This window comes from Nannospalax galili, unplaced genomic scaffold, assembly GCF_000622305.1.
Source record: "Nannospalax galili isolate Female #2095 unplaced genomic scaffold, S.galili_v1.0 scaffold178, whole genome shotgun sequence".
Taxonomy (NCBI): Eukaryota; Metazoa; Chordata; class Mammalia; order Rodentia; family Spalacidae; genus Nannospalax; species Nannospalax galili.
Genome location: NW_008341757.1, coordinates 162,651 through 178,552, shown reverse-complemented (window position 1 = coordinate 178,552; position 15,902 = coordinate 162,651). Strand labels below are relative to the sequence as shown.

Below are 15,902 nucleotides of genomic sequence, written 5' to 3'. Positions count from 1 at the left end.
AAAAAAACATACACGAAGAGGGGTTTGATGTGTTTGAAACTTGCAAATTGGCAGAGATGTTCAAATTGATTTATTAAATATAATGGGTACTTATTTCCTTGAAGCAAAAGTCATATACATTTTTTAGCATTTCATGGAACACACTGTGTGTGTGTGTGTGTGTGTGTGTGTGTGTGTGTGTGTGTCTATTGGTTAGTTTTAACTGCCAACGTGATACAGCCTAGTGTCATCTGGGAAGAGAGTCTTAATGAGGTGTTATCTAGATCAGGTTGGTCTGGGGGCGTGTCTGTGGGGTTGTTGTGGTTGTTAATTGAGGAAGGAAGACTGAGACCCTTGTGTGAAGCCCCATCCCGAGGCCTGGATCTTGACTTCTATGGAGAGGAAAAACTAGGCAGAAGACAAACAAGGACCATTTGTCCCCTGGCTCTTGACTGTGGATGTTACGTGACTAACTGCCTAGACTTCCTGAAATGATGGTCTGCAACTTGAAATCCTAAGCTGAGTAAACCGTTTTCTCCCCATGTTGCTTTTTGTCCGAATATTTTATCACAGCAAGAAAAGTGGAACTAGGTCAGTACACATATGTATAGATCACAACACAGCCAATAGGCTTGATGTGAATGGAGAATGGCTTACAGTGGTTCTCGTCTACAACAAAAACAGATTGCTAATTAGCAATAAGAGTTGAGCATTAAGTTTGCTTGTGTTCCCTTACCCTCCAGATGCTTCTAGATCATATGCTCCAGAGATAAAATAAGCATCTAAGAAACATTCTAGAACAAGTCTGAAGAGCCAGTAAAGGATGCCCAGTCAAAATTTAGTTCAAAAATAGTTTGAATGATGGCTGTAACCTAAGTGTGGCCCCTTGTAACAGGTTTTGTTAACTCTGGCAACTATGCTCAGGCAATAGAAACACTGAATGACATTTCCAGAACCAAGAGGGTGTTCGTTGCTTGCTAAGCTCTGAGAAAAACAAACCATAAAAGCTCTGCATGTGCTCCTGAGAAAAGGACTCCTCTGGTACCCTATGTGAGCCACAGACCACCAAAGCCCTGGGAACGGTGGGGCCATCCACAGCATGGACAGCTGAGCCCAGGCAACAGCTTGCTTACTCTGGATGGGAGGTCTGGAAGGTGACTTTAAAAAGTAGAATTTGGAATGTATATGTAAGACAGAATTCTGCTGAATTGTGGGTAGAGGAACATCCATGCTTACTAGACTCCGAGGGGAAGCATGTGTCCCTAGGCCTCCAGGGCAGTATTACCTGCAGAATACGCAGAAATTATTGTGGTCAGATTAAACAACTAAACAAAAAAGCCCAGATGGTTAATGGCAGTCTTTCCTGAAGAATGTACAAATTTTGTGAGCAGATTAAACAAACAAAAAAAGGACTGAAGAGTTTGGAGTGCCCATGTTGGGAAACAGCATGCCCTCCTGGAAGTGTCAGTTAGGGAAGAGAACATGGAATGGCCGGGGAAACTGTGGGGAGCCCAAACTTCAGTCACAAGACCTGACCCAGGCTCCTCCATTTACAGGCTGAGGAAGCATTGACCTGTGGGCCACCATCTCCTAAGTAGTGAACTGAGAGTCATCACTGGAGCTACTGAAAGGGTAGTTACTTAACTCTCACTGCTAGTTATTAAGATTTGTTTTTGTGGTTCAACTCACACCTTGTAGAACATTGTTCATTTGGGTCTATATCAAACCCAGTGACCGTATTATGACTGTGCACATATACATGTGTGTGTGCATGCGTGTGTGCACATGCTGTGTGAAGTTGTACAGTGCTTGGCATTGCATGGAACTGCAGAAACACTTATAAATAATACCTAAGAATAATGAAATGCTAATACTGCCCTATGACAATTCCAAGGGAGTCTCTCCTAGCAGCCTCCATGAACAGTTTTGGAAAAGTGAAGAAGGAGGTGAAAGCTGAGTGGAGGTACCTATCATCCCAGCACTCAGGAGGGAGAGGCAGAGGGTCAGAAGGCCAGAGTCAACCTTGGCTACACAAAAAGTCCAAGGTCTGCCTGGGCTGCATGGGACCCTACCTCAAAAGACCAAACATAAAACAAAATACGATCAGCAAAAACTAGGGGCAGAAACAAGTTAGCAAAATAACATTAGCATATCTGAGAAGTTAAAATAGATATATACAACCGTCCTTCCTTTCTCCTAAGAGAATATACAGAGGTTCCAGTCATTTCTTCTGATCCACAGTCAACTAAGTTTGAAAGAATGATGTGTTACCTTTAATAACAGGGTGATCCTCTTATTCCTTTTCTTTTACCTGATATCTGAATTAATTAACAAAGGATTGTTGTCCCCAAAGCCTTTTAACCATCCTGGGAAGTCAAGTTTATTCTCAAAGCAACCAGGCTTCTGTAGTGGGCCAACACTGTTGGAGATGGTGTGTTAGGGACCAGACCAGCCTGCTTCATCTCCAATCCCTGGTGGCCTCCCACAGGCATTTTTGATTCAAGCCAATCATTGTGCTTTTGCTTTCTGTTGCTGTGATAAGCATCATGACCCAAGGCATCTTAGAGGGGGAGAGGGTTTATTTCTGCTTCCCCTTCCAGGTCACAGTCCATGGTGGAAAGAGGTACCATGCCAATAACTCAAGCTCAAACAGTGGAGGAATGCTGCTTACTGGTTTTCTTGCTCCCTGGCTCATGCTCAGCTTTCTTACACAGCCCAGGCCCATCTGCCTAAGGATGGTGCCACCCACAGTGGGCTGGGCCCTCCCACATCAGTCATTCATTAATAAAGACAGCACCGCATAGACATGGCCACAGACCAATCTAATGGAGGCAGTTGTTTGAGTTTCCCTCTTCCCAGGTGACTCTAGGTTGTGTGATGATAACAATAAGCACTAACCCGTATATTGTGCTTCTCCAAGCCTCTGTTTCCTCTGGAAAACAGAAATAATGAGCCCATTACTGTGAGCTGACTTCAGCAAGGGGCTGAGTAAGCCCTGCTTAGAGTTCTGTGACCTCAACTTCATGCTCGCCTTACTGGTGTATGAGTCCCTTGATACTGTCATAGAGAATTATTTCAGGAAAATGTGCTAAGCACTTGAGAGCATCTCCCACAGTGCCTTAAAGATGGCAGACTTAGGGCTCAGGAGATGATTCAGCAGGTAAAAGAAACTGCTGAGCAAAGTTGATAATCTGAGATTGATCCCCAGAGCACAGGTAGGATTCCACAAAGTTCTCCTCTGACCTCCACATACCACTGTGGTGGTCATGAGCCCACATACATCACATACATGCACACACACACACACACACACACACACACATTGCTATTAAGTAAAAATTTAAAAAGTTAAGAAACGGCAGGCTCCATTTATCAACTGAATTTAACATATAGCAAAGATCATACAACTATTTCAAGGCTGATGTAATAAAAAGGTGAATTTGGAGCTCTGTTGTTCCTGTCTTGTAGAGAGGCTGTGGTTTCCCTGAAGGTCTTGGACCTCACATCCCTGTCTCATGTTCTTTCCCTGTATCTCACATCTCTGTCTCATGATCTTTCCCTGTATCTCACATCCCTGTCTCATGCTCTTTCCCTGTATCTCACGTCTCTGTCCTGTGCTCTTTCCCTGTATCTCACATCTCTGTCTCATGATCTTTCCCTGTATCTCATGTCCCTGTGTCATGACCTTTCTCTGTATCTCATGTCTCTGTCTCATGATCTTTCCCTGTATCTCATGTCTCTTTCTCATGCTCTGTCCCTGTATCTCACGTCCCTGTGTCATGATCTTTCCCTGTATCTCATGTCTCTGTCTCATGATCTTTCCCTGTATCTCACGTCCCTGTCTTATGATCTTCCCCTGTATCTCACATCTCTGTCTCATGCTCTTTCCCTGTATCTCACGTCCCCATGTCATGTTCTTTCCCTGTATCTCATGACTCTGTCTCATGTTCTTTCCCTGTATCTCACGTCCCTGTGTCATGATCTTTCCCTGTGTCTCACGTCCCTGTGTCATGTTCTTTCCCTGTATCTCATGACTCTGTCTCATGATCTTTCCCTGTATCTCACGTCCCTGTGTCATGATCTTTCCCTGTATCTCACATCTCTGTCTCATGCTCTTTCCCTGTATCTCACGTCTCTATCTTATGCTCTTTCCCTGTATCTCATGTCCCTGTGTCATGTTCTTTCCCTGTATCTCATGCCTCTGTCTTATGTTCTTTCCCTGTATCTCATGTTTCTGTCTTATGTTCTTACCCTGTATCTCATGTCTCTGTCTTATGTTCTTTCCCTGTATCTCATGTCTCTGTCTTATGTTCTTTCCCTGTATCTCACGTCTCTGTCTCATGTTCTTTCCCTGTGTCTCACACGAGTTTATCTCCTGACCATCTACAACCACTTGTTTTCTTTTCCGATTTTCTGTTTTTCATGTTAACCTACAAAACCACGGGTTTCATGCACTTTAGTACATATATCATTTCCAATCCATCACTGCATTTTATTATGGCGCACCATCATATTATGTCCCACATGTCTGTTCATTTCTGCCCTCATCAATGCTGGACCAGGAGTAGTCTGAAGTCAGAAGTCAAGCTGACATGTTTCCTGTTATATTCCGAGCGTCCATTTCGTTAACCTACAAAACCACGGGTTTCATGCACTTTAGTACATATATCATTTCCAATCCATCACTGCATTTTATTATGGCGCACCATCATATTATGTCCCACATGTCTGTTCATTTCTGCCCTCATCAATGCTGGACCAGGAGTAGTCTGAAGTCAGAAGTCAAGCTGACATGTTTCCTGTTATATTCCGAGCGTCCATTTCAGTGCCAGGCACCTTGAATACACTCAGTAGATATTTTTTCAGTTAACTGAAGGAAAGATGACCAAGTCAGGCTGGAGAGATGGCTCAGTGGCTAAGAGCACCAATTTCTCTTCCAGAGGACCTGGGTTCAGTCCCCAACACCCATGACAAGCACCTCACAAGTGCCTGTCACCCAAGTTCCTGGGATCTAACACCCTCTTCTGGCCTCCATAAGTACACACATATACATAAATAAAAATTAAAATAATCCATTTTTAAGACCAAAATCATTAGGTCATTTAAAGCTGTTCTACTGTAAAGCAATAATTTATGTTTTATTTGGGGAGGTTCAAATTTGCCTTTCAGGGGCGTCTTTTTGTTTTGTTTTGTTTTTTTGAGGGGGAGTGATTCTTAGGCAGGGGAGGGCTTTCAAGCCTTTACAGGTCCACAGGATCCAGAAGAGGGCTGGCTGAGCCAGAAACTGGCAAGGGCTTTGGTACCTGATGCTTGTGGTTCTCAGAGGTGAAAACAGGGGATTCTGGGAATAAGCTGGAGTCAGGGTGCTGGGGAAAGGAACTGCCTCCATACCATACATACACAGTCGCCACCAAGTACCCAGCTCGTGGTTGAGGTTGATGGTTGTTTCCTCTGGGGTCTGCCAGCTCCCAGCCTGTCTTGCTTTTCCTTGGTTCTGGTTTGGGGATTAGCATTCCTGAACCGGGGAGTGTCACCCTGTCCTTTGCCTATGTCGATGTTTCTGTGGTCTTTCTGCACTGTGCCAGCTAGTTCTCTGATGGAGTTAACTTATAGAGTAGGTAAAAGGTGCAGCTCAGTTTCCCCACTTTGCTGGGTGCGTTCTATTTGAAGTCTGCGCCCCCATCTCCTCCTAAAATGCCACCTTTATCGTAAGCTGCATTCCAAGGCACTTGAAGACATCTCTCCTGGTGTGTGGTTCAACCCACCCCGCCTGCTGCCTCAGTCACTGTCACATTCCAGCTGGTGTGGAGAGCACATTCCCGGCCCTAGCTGTGGTTTTCTCAGGCTAGTCCTGTGTCGCCTGATTAGTAGGAGCATTAGTGAGAATAGCACTGTGTTTATGAATTGCTGTGGGTTAAATACTGAGTGCTGCCCACCTCTGTCCCCTGTACCCCAGGGCCCAGAACCTGTGTGACTTTATTTGGAGAAGAGATCTTTGCAGATATGCTTAAACTTGGGATCTGAAGAACAGGTCTCCTTGGGTTAGTGGGCCCTAGTCCAGTGGCAAGACCTCTTAAGAGAAGGGATAGGTCGGCGGGGTATAGCTCAGTAGTATGCACAGCTCACCTGTGCGTGTGCTTGAGGCCCTGGGTTCATCCCTGCAAAGAGAGAGAAGGAAGAGGAAAGGCAGAGGGAGGCAGAGGCGTGCGTGCGTGCGTGCGTGCGTGCGTGTGTGTGTGTGTGTGTGTGTGTGTGTGTGTGTTTAGGTCAGAGGACAACTTACTAGAGTCGATTCTCTCCTGCCACCTTGTGGGACCCAGGGATCAAACTCGAGTTGTCAGGCTTGGCAGGAAGCCCCGCCACCCTCTACCAGCCACTGCGCCATCCCACCAGCCCACAGCCCCACTTTGTCATTCACCACACGGAGCTCCAGTGCCACTTATCCTACAGAAACATACATTATTTAATGAAAGGCCTGGAGCACTAGTCCCCCCTTAAAGACACACCTAAGATGCTGACAACTACCAAGAATTTAGCTAACCTCAGTTGTGGCAGGCAAGACTCCATCAGGCATCTCTCAAGCTCTGGGATAGCAAATACAGTCACCAGCTTCTCGGAGCGTTATGAGGATTGGTGTCATTCTCCAGGGGCTATAAGTGGATCACACTGACAGCTAAACGTGTCTTTCTTAAATGGATTACATGTTTCTCCCCTGCCCCTTAGTGCTGAATCTAAATCCAATGGCATTTCTATATCCAGGTGGAATGTTCTTACTCCCATAACTGCAAAGTACATTCATAACTGACACCGCTCTCATTTGTGAACTAAGTGTTTCGTGGTTGGGGCTTGGAAGTATTTGGAATATAACTAAGGGGAAACAACTTATGCAACATTCTAGTTTTGGCTAATTGTTGATAGGCTGATACAGTTGCTAGAATTCTGTCGCCATACGGAGGCGAAGACAATTCTATTACACTGGATGCAAGCACTGCGGAAGCTAGGGTACAGAAAAACAACCCCAACTGCGTGCTCAGGATCCTGACTCAGGCGTTTGAGACTCTCCTCTCTGCTTTACCTCCCCAGCGCGTCTCTGATCTGAAACTGCCCTTTCTGCCTTACAGTGTCTTCTGCTCATTGAAAGCACTGACAATGACTATAGGATAGGGTGGGAAAATATTATGTCCGCATAGCAGCACATCTCTTATGTAATAAAGCCAAGTGTTCCTGCACAAGGGGAGGTTCTGTGTTTTAAAAAAACTGCCATTCCTATCCACCTGTTACTGAGTCTGGATGATACAGGAAACCCTCCCAGCCTCTATTTGATTTCTTACCTCCACCCAAAGCTCTTGCTAGCCTCATGAATGCTACCAACTGGACACCATCTTTGGGTTTTTAAGCTTGAGGTCCGGGGTACATTTTTCTCCCTGAACTTGTATATCTGTGTTTATTTTCACCCACCCACATTTTCAGTAGAGTCATGTTTGTTGTTTACCTGTTTGTTGTTTACCTGCTGTGTGCCAGACACTGTTGGGAAGCGGTAAGTTGGCCTCGAATGACCCTGCCTTCACCCAGCCTGCAGTCTAGTGGGGGACATAAAATGGCAACAGGGAGCACAAAATAGAAATTGTTCTAAATGTGATACCCTGTGAGGGGTGATGGAGAGGTGGCTCTCTCTGTCAACAGGTAGGAGACCCTGGGTTCAGCTCTCCAGCACCACATAAACCAGGCGTGGTATTGCACACCTGTGATTCCAACACTGGAGAGCTAAAACCATAAGGATCAGAAGTTCAGGGTCATTCTCAGCTACATGGTAATTTGAGGCTAGCCTGGCATACGTGAGGCCTTACCTTGAAAAAAAAAGGGAAAGACAATAACATAAGTGCTGCGTGAGAGAGATGGGAGGTCCCGGAGAATGTGATCTAAGTGCTGTGCTCGCATCTCTAGACCTGTAACAGAACAGGAGGGTGGGCAGAATGTTGGGTGTACGCAGCAGACCTAGGCTCTAGGAGGACAGAACACATTCAGCGTGAGAGGCTGAGGTCCAGGGGGTCCAGGACAGTGAGGGCAGAGCTGAGATGCTTGACTCCAGAGATATTGTTAGGGGTCATCACCATGGAAACATTTGCAACCACATCCAGGAATCTTCTGCCAAGCTAGGACTGACAAAAAGGTTGAGGCCTCATATTCTTGCTCTGTTGGTGGGAGAATTGTAGTTAGTTACATCAGTCTTGCAGTTTGAAAACATATGGCAAAACATTATAAATGGCAGTTGAATATTTTCAGTAGAGAAATAATTGTAACTGGGCCCATGGGTGGAAGGACATGAGCTGGGCAATTTCCAGAAACCGAATAGGTTCAAGGGTTTGTAAGGGAACGTTGACGGGTCATCTTCCACAGCATTCAAGTGGAGACAGTGAGCAAGTGAGATACAGGAAAAGATGTTTGCAAACGCAGGTGCTGAGTTCAGGGCTGGGCATGTCGATGATGTCACAGGTCATCACCAGCAGACATTGGATTATATCATGGGTGTGGAGTTTGTCAAAGAGGATAGGGTTTGGGGACATGTTTTTAGTGTTACAGGTCAAATGGATCAGACACTGGATTGTATTATGGGTGTGGAGTTTGACAAAGAGGATGAGGGTTTAGATATAAACTTATGAGTCATCTTCATACTCATGACTCTGGAGAGGGATATGGTTAGAGACAGATTACAAAGTGAGCAGACAAGGCCACTAGGACAAAAGCCTTCAGGAAATCAAACCCCTGAGGGCCCTGCTGTCAAGGATCACCCCAGGAAAAAGCAGAAGGTGATCCAAGAGATGTCTGGGTGGTGGTGATGGGTTCATGGACTGAGGATTCAGGAAAGTGGGAAAGGTCAGCTGAGTCAAATGAAGAAGACTGACAGATTGCTGAGTTTCGTTGGGTATGGTGGCACACACCTATGATACCAGCACTTGGGAGATGGAACCAAGAAGATTACAAATTGTGGGCCAAATCCAAGAAGGAGGAGGAGGAGGAAGGAGGAGGAGGAGGAGGAGGAAGGAGCAACTCTGACAGGAAGGAGTTAAGAAAAGGGCGGGACTCAATGGTAGAGCACTGGTTAGGCATGGGCAAGGCCCTGGGTCCCATCCCAGCAAATAGAGGGAGGAGGGGTGGGGAAAGAAGAAGGGGGGGAGGAGGAGGAGGAGGAGGGAGGAGGAGGAGAAGGAGGAGGAGCGGGGAGGAGGAGGAGGAGGAGGAGGAGAAGGGAAGTGGGAGAGAAGACGGAGATGACGAAAGACTGTAAACTTTGGGGTTATTTGTTGTATTTTTTGTTTTGTTTGTGTCCTGATGCAGAGTGGAGAATACTGATCAGAAGATAGTTGCTTTTGAATTTTTCATTTTAATGCTGGGTCTGGAGAGATGGCTCAGCAGTTAAGAGCACTGATTGCTCTTGTAGAAGACCCAGGTTCAATTCCCAGCATCCACATGGCAGCTAACAACAATATATAACTCCAGTTCCAGGGGAATCCAACACTTTCTTCTGACCTCCACAGGCATTGCATGACACAGGTGCACTTACATACATGCAGGCAATATACCCATACATATAAAATAAAAATAAATAAATAATTTTTTAATTAAAAAAAAGCGAAGTAAACTGTAACACAAATACAACTGCAGTTGTTCCGTCTGTTCCAGAGTATTTTGCACATTTAGTTCTCTCTGCACGTATCTTGGGCACACACTCAGGGAGCTAGCATGATAGACGTGCTCACATGTTGGCTGCCACAAGAAATGGAGAGGAGGGAGGCGGCCTGTGAGGACATCACAATGAGAGCTCATGTGGTCCTGACTGGAAAGAAACTAGGAATCTGGAAGCCAGGGCACTCCGGGCACAGCCCCACCCGCCTCTCCTATCAGTGGCCTGTTTTCCTCCAGGGTAAATAGCCAAGCACTGTCCAGGAAACACTGTTGACACCTCTCCCATTGGCTGGCCTTGCCGTGCAGCAGAAGGAACCCAAAGGCTGACCGGTAGAACAGGGCATGCTCAGAGAGTCCCGTGGTGTGAGCAATGGTCAGTTTCCCTCGCTGCTCCCAGAGAGAGGCTTAGAGGAAGTCACTGTATCAGCATAGTGAAGGGGGCAGTGACACAGACTGAGGCTGATTCAAATGGGAGGTAAGCAAACAGGCTGATGATTCGTCCTGAGTTTTGACTTTGAAATGAATGTGAGAGATGGGGGGCAGGCAGCTGGGAAGACGTGGCTGTGTGGGCATTTGTTCAGTCAACCGTGTGCTGTCTTCTGCTTGCCTTAAGAACAGACACGGGAAATCATTTTCTGTTCCTCGTGGAACACACTCTATCACAAGTGTCTTAGGCCCTAAGATACATTTGCGTGGTGGTCTCAAATGCATTTGTTATCTGATGTGTTAAGTGCAGCATTTCTCCTCCTCTGTACACTTTGAACTTGATTTTTCAAACAAATATGTGTTAAAGAGAGACAAGATAGCTTGCCCTCTGTGCTTATGTTGGTTTTTTTCAAACCTCTCTCCCGTCGTTTATTTTGTCTGATGTGTTTGAACAAGCTTATTATCACTTATGATTCAGAAAAAAATTTTCTAAAGTTGTGTCCTAAGCCACATCAAAGTCTTTCATGGTGGTATTTGACTTCCGGAATCATCTAATTACCTGTTATTTGTAAAGCGCTTACAATACAGAAGCAGACTGTGACCCCCGTGGAAGTTAGGAGTGTAAGGCAATAGGGTTTCCTGGGTTAGACTGCGAGCTTAGGAAGAACAAGGGCTGGGTTATAGCCATCCAAAAGAAAAGAGACCATAAATGCCATTTTCACAGTGAAAATGTTAAGTCTCCATAATTTGCAGAAAAGGACTTACATAGGAAGATGCCAGAAACAAGTGTTAACTAACAGGGCGTTAAAGATGGATGTTTCAGATGAAAGAAAGCTACCAATTTAGGATTGGGAGGCAGGAACCAACTTTCTCAGGAGGCAATCGCCACACAAGGAGATAGTTTAATGTGATTGTAGAGATCATGGGTGAAGTGCTGGATAGCTGGATAGCTTTAGTTGTCAACTTGACACACCTGGGTAGTGGGAGCCTCAATTGGGGAATTGCCTCCATGGACTGGCCTGTGGCCATGTCTGTGGGGCATCTTCTTGATTATTGAGTATTATGGGAAGGCCCAGCCCACTGTAGGTGGTGCACTCCTGGGCAGGTAGTCCTGTATCATATAAGAAAGCCAGCTGAGCATGGGCCAGGGCAGCAAGCCAGTAGGCAGCGTTCCTCCATGCCCTGTGCTCCAGCTCCTGCCTCTAGGTTCTTGCCCTGAGTTCCTACCTTGGGCTCCTTCAGTGATGAACTGTGACCCAGGAGATGTAAGCTAAATAAATCCTTTCCTCCCAAGCTGGTATTGGTCAGAGTGTTTTGTCAGAGCAATGGAGAAACAAACTAGAACAGTAGTAAATGTCATCTCAGATCTTGGGAAGCTCTGCTTAGATGTGTTGGACTTGATTCTGTAGGAATGCGTTAGTGAGATGTTAGCACTGCCAAGCAAAAGAGAACACCAGGATCGCAGACCGAAATGGAGACTGGGAACAGCGAGCCTGTTAGCTGGAGGCCTTCTCCTGCATAGGAAGTGAGGGCAGGGCCAGGCCAGAAGAACTTCTAGTAATGACCTTGAAACTGAACTTTTTGCGTACAAAGTGGACACAATAGGATCTTTGGGTTGTGGGGAGGTACTGTGCTGAAGATGGAGAACAGAGATAACACCAAACCTTTAAGTCAGGAGGAGTGAAAATCTCACAGATGTAGAAAGAAAAAAAAAACCTCAGGAGGGGTGGAGATAAGGATCTGGCCTAGAGGAAGAAATGGATGATATGTGATTTGAATGATATTTCTGCTAAGGGAGAACTTCGTTGACGGCCCACTCAAGGGAAGGCAGATAGAAGGAAGTCTCATGAGGAAGGTGCAGATGGGTTTTCTGGGAGACAGGACATGAGGTGTCACAGGAGCTAAGGAGAACCTGTGGGTCTGGGGAAGAGCCCTTCCCTGAGACTTATTTCACTGATGTCATCAACTCAGGATGTGGTTTTCCTTTTTCTTCTTCCTGTTTTGGAATGGCCCCGTGCAAAGTCCACGCACCTGTCAATGCACCCTCCAACCTCACACTGTCTTTGCAGCTCAGTGCCCAGTTTATTAACGAGCAGACGCTGACCTAGCATCACAAGCAATCACTGGCTTCCTTCAGAACCTCCTCCTCAGTACTGAGAAAGTGACTTCATAAAAAGACTCCTTGTGGGACCAGGGAGATGTGCAGTTGATAAGCTCTTACCAGGCAAACAGGAGGGCCTGGGTTTGATCCCCTTGCCCAATACCCACATAAAAGTCAGGTTTGGTGGCACGTGCTTATAATCCAAGCTGAGGAAGTGGAGAAAAACAGGTCACAGCTTTCACTGTCTCTAGCCAGCCAGCCAAACCTAGGTGGTGAGCTCTGGGCCAGTGAGAGACCCTGCCTCACAAACCAAGGTAGACAGCACTTGAGGAACAGCTTAGTTTGTCCTCTGACCTACACATACATGTGTACACACACACACACACACACACACACACACACACACATGATTCTTTGTGTGTGTTTGTTAGAGAGGCTTAGGAAGGAAAAGGAGTTAAATGATGGTGATTGGAAGTTACTGGTTTGTATTTAAAATGCACCAAGCTTCAGGTTCCTCTCTATGAATGACGACATTTTTAGAGATATAATCACTCCTCCATGAAAAAAACACTACTTTTCCTTTTAATTTCCATGCTGGTCATTCCTCTTTATAAAATAGTCCATTCTCTCTCAATTCCCCCATTACGTTTCATATGGAAAATCCCCTATGGATTCCATACCTGAAAGATACAATACTGGTTCTGATGGGGATGGAAGAGGGTGATAAGATTTCTCCCAAGAGTTATTCAAAATTTACATTTCCCTCTTCCCAAAAGCACCAAGAAACTAAAATACAGATTATAACTTCAGTCACTTAATTCTCTTTTTTATTCTCAATACTGTTTTCTGGTTTTTATTCATATTTCATTAATTTTGTTTTGGAAGCCACCTCAAATCCTTAAGGTAAAATTTCAGGGTATAAACAAAATATATCTCAAAAGAGAACTGAAATCAGTTGAATTTTTTAATTTTGAGGGAGTGGATTTGTTTTTATTTTATGTCTGTAAGTGTTTTGCCCACATGCATGTAAGCCCACTCATGTTGTACAGTGCCATCAGAGGTCAGAAGAGGGCATCAGATCTCCTGGAACTAGATCTATAAATGGCTGTTAGCCACCATGTGGGTACTGCTAACCGAACCTGGATCTTCTGCAAGAGTAACCAGTGCTCTTAACGGCTGAGCCATCTCTCCATACCCTGCGATCAGTTGAATTTAAGTTTAACTGTGTTCCATCCCCAGTACTACAAAAAAAGGAAAAGAAGAAAAAAAAGAAAAGAGGTTCTAGAGCCTGAAAATATTCTGGGCCAATGATGTTTCCAGAATGTTCCATCCAGCCACATAGACAGATTGTATTTGTAACCAGAGAAAAAGTGACACATGGAAGTCTCTTGATTGGCTGCAGTTGGCCCTTACCTAACATGGTCCTATTCGGCAGCTTTTTGACTGGAGAATCAATGTCTGTGATTGGCCATGGCTTAATTACTTGCTACACAGGTGCCCTTAGGTGGGGCTGCCATCTGCACATCAGCTCAGAGCACAGGTCACTATTACAGAGACTGCTTTGGGCCATGTTTACATTAAAATGCAGAGACTGATTTAGTCCAAATTAATTTCAATGTAACTATACTTTTGGTATTAGCTGAAATTAGCACTCATCGCATTAGCTCATCAGAACCCTCCTGAGCAGCTGATAGCACTTCCACCTGAAAAGTGAGAGAACTGAGCCCCGGGGAAGTTACCAGTAGCATTCTCTCTGAGACAAATCCTACAGGGACCAGGGCTGTAGACAGTGGGTACAGCCCTTGCCTAACAGGCACAAAGCCCAGGGTTCTATCCCCAGCACAGTTTAAAATTAAGTATGGCTCTTAAAATCCTTCTGTCCACCTCTTCTGCAATGGTCCCTGAGACCTGGGTGGGTGGAGTTTAATATAGGAGTCCTGTGCAAGGACCCACACTCTGCTGACTCTTATTCTCTACACTTTGGCCATTTGTGACCTTTTGTGTTCCTGGCCCTTTGTTGCGTGAGGGAGCTTCGTTGCTGAGACTTGAGAGATGTGTTAGTGTTCTCTTCATAACATGTTCTATGTTTGTGGACACTAAGTTGACACAACAAGCCTTAACACAAATGACAGCATACTTGAATTCCAGTGGGGGGTTGCTATAGGAAGGGGCCAGTGGGGAATGGGGTATAAAGATGATTAAGATGTTCTGTATGTGAAATACACAAAAACTCAATAAAAAATTACATACAAAAAAATAAAATTCATTAATTAAACATTACCAAAAAAATCAAACATGGTAATACTAGGCTGTGACCCTAACACTCCACTCTGAAGGATGAGTGGATTCAGTTCTTCTGTCTGCATCCAAAGGCAGAAAACTTACTGTAGCTTTTAGCCTCTCACCCTAGCTTTTATGGGGAGCTGGGAGATTTCTAAATGGCCTGGCTGGGTCAGTCCTTGTTCTGATGAGTAATAATCACTTATATAAGGAGATAGTATTATTTGAGTCATTTTTCCTCCTGATGATAAATGCCTGATCCTTCTATCTCTTTCCTAGGTTTTACAACAACCAAGAAGCATCTGAAGTGTGTCCTTCACCAGGTAGCTTTGATTAAGTTATGAAAATGGATCTGAAGTCGACTCTCCCCTTCTATACTGTAAGTACTAATGTGAACAACAGAACTGACTTGTGCTCCACAGTAGTTAACAAAGTGGAGCACTGCTTGTGTATAAAGACAGCATGCCTTATGAATGCCACCCAGATATGTCTTAAAAAAGAAAATAAGAATGTCCCATTTTTAAAAATTCAATTGTGAGTTTTACAAAGTCTGTTTGAACATGTTTCCTCTGATCTAGAATTTGACTCATTTTGACCTACATAGGGGTTTTGATCATGAAAATAACATGAGTCTTTTCTGCACATTTTATATGCAAGGAAGTGTTTTGTATGGGAAATTGACATGTGGTCTGTGAAAAATGATGACCACATACAAGGAGGATTTAGAAATGGCCAGATGGCCGCTGGGTGGCTTTGCCATCAGTCCCAGATGCCCTGACTTAGGGTGTCCATCACTCTTGGCCTCGACACCAATTATCTTTAGCTGGAAAAATGTATTATCACTCTGCAAGCAACTAGAACAAGAGTCACTCTAACCAAAAGAAAGTAGCTTTGGGAGACAAAAGAGATGGCTCAGTGGTTAAGAGCACTGACTGCTCTTGCAGAGGACCAGGGTTTGATTCCCAGCACCCACATGGTGGCTAACAACTCCAGTTCTAGGGTATCCGACACCCTCTTCTGACCTCGAAGGGCATTGCATGACACGGGTGCATTTACATACATGTACGTGTAGGCAATACACTTATATACATAAAATAAAAATAATAATTAAAAAAAGAAAGTAGCTTTTGAAGAAATGGCCATGTTGGTGAGGTTTTTTTACCCTAGGGTGTTGCCCCTGAAGTACTTGACAGAAGTTGAAATGGGGTGTGGATTCTGCTTTGTCCTACCGCAAATCATTTGTTAATCTCATCCTGGAATGTGTCTTATTTTTCTTTCTATATTTATATGTGCTGATACATATTTTTTAAAGTCTGTATGTGCCACTATGAATATTCTAAAATTTTCATTTATTCCAGTGACTTAGGGAGTCACATCTGAATTTGTGAGAAGGCTGAATTTCAGATAACTCAAACAAATGTGGCTTTTATTA

At 44.7% G+C, this 15,902-nt stretch overlaps 1 protein-coding gene across 1 annotated transcript in view; it reads left to right on the top strand.

Moving 5' to 3' along the window:
• Positions 1–10,035: 10,035 nt before the first annotated feature.
• The window catches only part of Rhobtb1 (Rho related BTB domain containing 1), a 123,832-nt gene continuing 117,965 nt past the window's right edge, over positions 10,036–15,902 (top strand). The window contains exons 1-2 of the mRNA XM_029565521.1: positions 10,036–10,138; positions 14,750–14,849. The gene's annotated coding sequence lies outside the window, so the exon portion shown is untranslated. The remainder of the gene's footprint in view (positions 10,139–14,749; positions 14,850–15,902) is intronic.